This window comes from Leptonychotes weddellii, chromosome 5, assembly GCF_054177405.1.
Source record: "Leptonychotes weddellii isolate Sample4059 chromosome 5, ASM5417740v2, whole genome shotgun sequence".
NCBI lineage: Eukaryota > Metazoa > Chordata > Mammalia > Carnivora > Phocidae > Leptonychotes > Leptonychotes weddellii.
Genome location: NC_138373.1, coordinates 21,114,091 through 21,121,760, shown reverse-complemented (window position 1 = coordinate 21,121,760; position 7,670 = coordinate 21,114,091). Strand labels below are relative to the sequence as shown.

The 7,670-nt window shown below is 46.0% G+C and overlaps 1 non-coding gene across 1 annotated transcript; it reads right to left on the bottom strand.

The window, feature by feature from the left end:
* Nucleotides 1-630: 630 nt before the first annotated feature.
* On the bottom strand, nucleotides 631-6,385 carry LOC102746691 (lipid droplet assembly factor 1). Its single transcript, XR_014145320.1, has 3 exons — nucleotides 6,246-6,385; nucleotides 3,550-3,747; nucleotides 631-691 (listed from the first exon to the last, which is right to left on the bottom strand). It is a non-coding gene; the product is annotated as a lipid droplet assembly factor 1 (transcript).
* Nucleotides 6,386-7,670: the final 1,285 nt, after the last annotated feature.

Sequence of the window (7,670 nt, the reverse complement as noted above, 5' to 3'; positions counted from 1 at the left end):
CTGGTAAGGGCACCTGGGTGGCTCAGTCGGTTAAGGATCTGCCTTCAGCTCAGGTCATGATCTCAAGATCCTGGGACTGAGTCCCACATCGGGCTCTCTGCTCAGTGGGGAGTCTGCTTCTCCCACTCACTCTCCCTCCGTGCTGTCCCTCTCTCTCTCAAATAAATAAAATCTTAAAAAACAAAAAACAAAACAAAAAGACCACTGGTAATGACAAATCCTGTGTTAAGAGTTTACAGTTAACAGTCCCTGGGTGCCCTCTGGCATGTGATTCAGGGTTGGCACAAAGATGCCAGAGACGTAGTTCAAAAACATCCCTTGTGGAAGGAATGGGCCAGCATGGGAGCAAAATAGTCATAGGTAATCCACAGGTGGAGATGCCATCAGGGGACAACTGCCCAGCCCATGTTCCTTCTGTCTTCCCTCCTCTTTGAACCCTGCTCCCTCTCATAGCAGGGGTACGCTCCTTAAGCCATGTTTCTCTCCATGAAATGAAAAGTCCCAGCCCAGCTGCCACCTCCCTGGCCACAGGTGACTTGGTCAAGCGGATTCTTGATCCCAGGAATCAGGCATTCCCAGAGCAAGCCCATTAGAGGGCCTCAGCTGGGAGCTGAGGGAGACAAAGGGAGTTGAAGGTGCCAACCTGGGTAGTCGTGATGGCCCATGTGAATGGAAGAGCAAGAAAGTCAACCTGTAGAGAGAGGAGAATGAAGCTGATGTACAAGGAAAAGTTACAACCAGAAGCAACATGGCCCAGGAGGGTGTGTTGAGAGTTACCTCTGACCGCAGTGACCTGCCAGACCCTGATTCACTTCCTGCCCTTGTTTTCTAAGATAGTCTCCCATTTCCCCAAAGTCCCGGCAGGTCTCAGTATTCGTCTGCTTAAGCTATTTCGAGCGGGTTTCTGACAATCTCAGCCTATGTCAATGAAGACTTGACATTCCAGAGGCTTCCTAGAAGAAATTATGAAGTTGTTTCACAAACACTCCATGTAGAAGCCCACCTGGTCTTTTCTGGAATTTCAAGGGCCTATTAACTCTGAGGAAAGGTTAAAAATTATTTGGGGAAAAGAAATCATCTAAATATCCCAGAAACAAGGGGATGCTTATGTAAATTATGGTTATGTCAATCTGATGGAAGGTTCTACCAACTGTTTGGAGGACCTAAGATTCAATATGGAAAAACACCAATATGCAATATCAAACAAAAATAAAAATACAGGACTATATCTGCCATAATTACAACCACTACATATGAAAATTACATACTGAAGGGGCCTACTAATTATAATAATCACCATCAATGGATTTGTTACTGATGGGTTTACAGGTGATTTGCTTTCCTTTTTCCTCAATATTACTCTGAGTTAATACAACTCACATTAATTAATTAACATAATACAAAATTTTAAAAGAAGCTACTCTACCTTAGGACTATCCAAAGAACATCAGGACTTAGTCAGCTGATAATCTGTCCTATCACTCTGGGAGTTGGCTGGCCTAGAAGTTATCCAGCCCAAATCTATTCCAATGACCACAACTGAGGATCTACAATGACGAAGTAAAGAAATGCCAAGAAACCAAAGTTCATATGCTTTGAAATGTCTACTTCAGAATGTAGATGTGAATATTAAATAAGATGTGCAAAAATGCCTAACACAGCTTGGCATATAGTAAGTGCTCAATCAGGGTTCATCAATTTACCGTCAATCCCTATTACTTGCAGATTCTATATTTGCAAATTCACCTACTCACCAAAATTTATTTGAAACTCCAAAATCAATATTTGTGGTACTTTCAAGAACGTGTACAGAGCATGGGAAAATTTAAGTCACCTGAAACACATGGTCTCAGCTGAGGTCAACTAGGCAATGCTCTTATTTCAGCTCTTTCAACAACTGTCCTTTCCAAGGTATATTTAGTGCCACCTTTTCTTATATCTTATATTTTTTGCTGGTAATTTCACCATTTAAAATAGCAGAAGTACTATCTTGTGTTCTTCACCCTTCAGAAGGGTGTGATCTGCCTTAAGAGAAAATAGGTGTGTTAGATAAGCTTTGTTCAGGCAAGAGCTATAGCGCTATTGGCCATGAGTTTAACGTTAATGAATCAACAACATATACTAAATAAGTTGTCTTTAAACAGAAATACCCATACAACAGTTTATATACTTACCAGTTGATGAAAACGTTGTGACCAGAAATTTGCCAGACACTAATCCTGTAGTTCCCCTGGGAGACATTATTCAGCAGTTGTTTGAGGTGCCCCCAGAGAACATAACTAACACATATAATGAAAACCAAACGCACATGTAGATGAGCAGGAGGACCTTTCTTACTAAGCTAACTTTTAGTAACAAGAGTCTCAGCCTGCTGACTAGAAAGCTGCTTGGCCAATTTAAAAATAGCTTGCTAACTCCACAAAGAGGGTCAGAGGCATTTTGGGACAAGTCCAGGAAAGATCTCTATAGAGTACATTGCTCTATACTGCAACGTCCCGTCTCTTCAAATAGACCCGAGGGGAACCATGCTGTCCAATACAAAAAATAGATCACAAACCAGTTCATTTTCTTACATGCACATATGTATTTTGTGGGTATTTTGTATAGGAAAAAAACATCTAGAGGGAAATACAACAAAATGTTAATATTATCTCTGAGAGCTGTTATTTTTTTCACTGACAAAATGCTTAATGACATATAGAAGCAAGAAAGAAAAAATTCGAGAAAGTAGAATATGCTATCTCAGGCCTCATTGCCCCAGAATGGCTACTAAACACCTGAAAAGTGGCTAATTCAAATGGAAATGTGCCGTTAAGTGTAAAATATTCACTGGATTTTGAAGACTTATTACAAAAAAGAATACAGAACATCTCAATAACTTTTTTCATTAATAACTCTTTATGATTACATATTGAAATGATATTTAGATATATTTGGCTAAATAAATTAAAATTAATTTTACCCACTTTTTATATTTCAAATGTGGCTACTAGAAAATTTTAAATTACATATGTAGTTCACATCATACTTCTATTGGACGCTGGGTTTCTAGTGGAAAACTGGACTCAAATTTTAAAGTTGGCTTTAGCCCGTCAGTCTCAGGTAAAAGGGCAAAATTCACAACAAAACAAAATAAAAAAGTATGGTATCTGTGGCACAGACTGAGACCCACCCTCTATATCCAGCTAAAGAACTACATTTACCCCGAGGGTAGACGTGCAACTAAATTCTGGTCTATGAGATGTAACTGGAAGTGCTGTGTGTGTGACTTCCAGGAAGTCACCTTAAATTAGAGGTGGCTTGTAAGTCTTTCTCCCTTTTCCTCCTCCATCCTTATTGCCTGGAATGTGAATACAATGGCTGATGCTTTAGCAGCCATCTTGGACAATGAGTTTGAAGATCACAATTTAGACACCATGGCAGGGTGGTGAATTACAAAGATTCCTGACCTACCTCCAAATTTCTACTTCAGAGAGAAATAACCTTCTATGGTGTTTAAGCTGCTGTTATTTTGGGATTTTCCATTACACAGCCTGATTGGAAACTGACCTTTGAGTTATTCTGGATGGATTCTATCAGCAAAGACAGCTTCTTCTGCAGCTCCTGCAAGTCCTTTGAGGTACTCGGGGGCTCCTCTTTTGTCATCCTGAAACCCACTCCGGTCTCTTTAGGGATTAATGCTTCTACCATTAAGCTGTCCAGGGCAGGGTGCAGTCGAATCTCATGTCACCCAGTCTCTTGCTGTCACTGGGGAAACAAAAAGTACCTTGAACCATTAGTAGTATTCACCCAGCTAGTTCAACAAAAGCTTCTACTATCCTCACACATTAGATGGAGGGTGGCTTGGCAATATCTATCAGAATTTCTAAGTGCACACGACTTCATCCAACAACTTATTTTCCAGGAATCTGAAGGAAATAATCAAATAGGTATATCAAAACATACAAAAAGGATGTGAAATTCTATGTATAGTATATAATAAACAGCAAAACACTGGAAAGAAGCTAACAGTCTATTAGTAGGAAATTGGTTAAATAATGATAAATTCATAAAATGGAGTATCACATAGTCATTAAAATGATAATGTGGACATCTAGTTAGTGACATGAACATGTCCATGATAAGTGAAAAAAATTATAAGATATCCCATATGGTTACATAAATATATGTATTTTATGTTTATATTCCATAGTAAAAGACCTAGAAGGATATATATAGATCATTTAATACCAAAATGTTAATGGTATTATCTCTGGGGAATTACGTTTATTTTTTTAGCCTGACAAACTGCTGCAAAGAATATAGTAGAAAGCTGAATACACCATTTCAAGTCCCATTGCCTTTTTTCCCCCCGGAAAGCCTTTCTTAAACAGTGATGGTGGCCAATTTCTTTATTTACTACCCCACACTAAACAGGTTGGCTTCCAACCACATAAATCATTCTCTATTTACTTGTAAGTCTCCACTTAATGCATGAGGTGTCTCAAGGGCAGACTAAGCCACAGTTATACTCTGTGACTCAACAGCCTTTAATTTCCAGGACTGTCCTAAGTTCATGTCAAAAACCAATTTGTTCAGGGCGCCTGGGTGGCTCAGTCGGTTAGGCGACTGCCTTTGGCTCAGGTCATGATCCTGGAGTCCTGGGATCGAGTCCCGCATCGGGCTCCCTGCTCAGCGGGGAGTCTGCTTCTCCCTCTGACCCTCCTCCCTCTCGTGGTCTCTGTCTCTCATTAAAAAAAAAAAAAAAACAAAACCAATTTGTTCAATATTTTTTAACCCCTGTTGGATTTTCATATAAACAAATATATCATTCTTATTTTATATTTCCCAGTACAACTAACTGTAGGGTTGGACACAATTTCTCCCTTAGAAATGACCTCCTGACTACTGATAGTAAAAAAGCCTCAGAGATCCTGTCACAGTGGCCAAAATTAACTGAGTGATGCTGACATCTGTTTACCATGTTGACTATACCATATGGTAATTATGTGAGTTAAGGGGGAGGAGTTACTTTACTAACACCTATAGGGTCTAGAATGCAGATTAAAGTACATTTTCATCACCCCAGCTAGAGAGCCTCTGCTACAACCCCCTTTGTCAAACAGGAACCCTTTGGACAGGAAAGAACTAACCCCTCCACAGCCATATTCTGTCTTTGAAGCTGCAACTGGCACAGATCTTGGATTTGGGATGTTCCCAGGATGTAGCTCCCCTAATCTCATCTCTGCAGCAGGCAGATACAAGCCCAGCTCCCCTTACAGGTCTCCAGAGGCCTAGGGAACCCAAAGGCCACCCAGACCGGTTTGGAGAGTCTGATGGGAACGAACCTGGGTAGAATGCCATGGGCCACAGCCGTCAAATACATCCACCTGCCTACCAATCCCCAGACCCCCTAGTCACTCGCTCTACAGAGGGGTCTCCCCAGGAACTGAGAAGTCTCTGGAGGGGAGGCGGCAATCCCTTAAACCCCGCGCGGCCCGCAAGATCCCTCCAGGCTGACCCCCGAGATCACTGGCCAACCCGCCGCTCCCGGGGCTAACCGCCACCCCGAGCGTTCCTGCTGGAACAACACTTGCTGGGGGAAAGGAATGCTGGGCGGCTCGGGCCTACCCAGGCCGCCCCCTCCCCATCTGCTTCCAGTCTCTCGGCCTTCGAAAACGCGAGGGGGAGCCTCCAGACGCCCAGCTTCTAGGGATCCATGGGCAGAGGGGAAGAGGAAGGGAGGCAGGTGGAGAGGGGGTTCCGCGCACGGGAGCGCACGGAGGCTGAGAAAGGGGCGTTCACGCGGGATTGGAGTCATTAATTTGGGGAGAAGAGTCCACCTTTGTTACTTGGAGCGCCCCACTCTGCAGTGAAGGGGGTTCCCTCGGTATAGAAGAGAGACCTGTGGGAAGGAGGGTACCCATTTTCATTAATCCTGGGGAGAGGGTTTGGAGACTCCCCCGCCAGGTTTTCCAAGAAGGGTCAGGGTCTCGGGGGTGGGATGGGGCTGGTAACCCTTTTACCAAATCTAGTGGTGGGTGTGAGGGTGTGTGAGCGCGTGCGTGCGTGCGCTCCCAGCCCGTCTTGGGGGCTCGAAGGGTTAAGACTTCCCTTTATACTAAACTGCGGACAGAGGGCCACAGCGCAAGACACCCATTGCTTGCTCAACCCACGCCCAGCGCCCCTCCATTTGCCCCACCCCGTGAGGGGGTCTAGGCAGCCCGGGCACGCTGTACCCAAGCATCCAAGCTGCGAGCTCTCACCGGTCCTGGCTGCCGCGCTGACCAGGGTCGACAGGCGGAGAAGAGGGAGGCGGGGGGAGGAGGAAGAGGAGAAGGGAAGAACTCTCGTGGGCAAGGGCGGGAGCGGGACCCTGTTTCCTGCCCCGCCCAGGCTGCCTCCTTCCCCCGCCCCCGCCTCCCCCCTTCCTTCGCCCCGCCCCTTCCTCCGCGCCTCGCCTGCTCGCGTCTCCGACAGCTGGGCTGTGTTCGGCTCTCCCCGCCCACGGCTGGAGGGAGCCCGCGAGGGCGCACGGAGGCCTCTGGCCGCGCGCTCCGTGAAGCGCGCTCTCTACCCGCCCCCCGCCCCGCCCCGCCCCGCCCCGCCCCGGCATTTTGGAGCCACCCTGACAGGCCCTGAATAGTTTACAGATGAGGAAACTGAGGCCCGTCCTATACCCTTGGCTTGAAGTGAGAGTGCCCAGGCCACCGCCGAGACAGGTGGACTGGCCTCTGAGCATGGGATTGCGCAGCGTCTTAGGGCTTCCCCTGCCTAAATACCTACACCTGAATCACCTCTTTTGGAAGCATTCCTGGAGCCCAGGACACCCAAGGATGAGGTACGGCCTTGACCGGCAGGTTTTAGCCATTACTTCTCACGCAGATATCATGAGCCAGCGAGACTCTTAAATATGGGTGAGGTTATATTCTCCATTTTTTATAATTGAAAAAGTCTAAACCCAAGCCCCTCAGTTCCATGTCAGAGCCGGACACATGTTCCCTGGCCCCAAATCCGGCCCATAGAGTAGGGTTTCTCAGTGGCAGCGCTATTGACATTTTGGGCGGGAAAATTTTGTTTTGAGAGGATGGCCCTGTGTTTTGTAGAATGTTTAGCAGCGTCCCTGACTTCGACCCACTAGATGTAGTCATCCCCTTCCTCCCAGTTGTGACAACCAAAAATGTCCCCAAACACTGCCAAATGTCCTGTGAGGGGGCACAATCTTCCTGTTAAGAACCACTGTCCCTGTTAAGAACCATAGGGGTGCCTGGGTGGCGCAGTTGGTTAAGCAGCTGCGTTTGGCTCTGGTAGTGATCCCAGGGTTCTGGGATCAAGCCCCGCCTCTGGCTCCCTGCTTGGAGGGGGGAGGGTCTGCTTCTTCCTCTCCCTTTCCCCGTCCCCGCGCACGCTCTCTCTCTCTCTCAAATAAATAAATCTTATATATATATATATATATATATATATATATATATATACTGTCATAGAGCTACTGGTAAAGACGATGGGCTGCAGGCGGGGGCGTCCCGGGGTCCCAACAGTCCTGGGCCCTGATCTCAGGGCTGACTTTTACTGTGACCTCGGGTGAGTTAACGCTCCGGGCCTGGGTTTCATCTGTAAAATGACAGGCCTGAGCATTGGCCTGCTACTGCATAGTTCTCAGGTATTTTCCATCCAAGGACCTCGGTGGACCT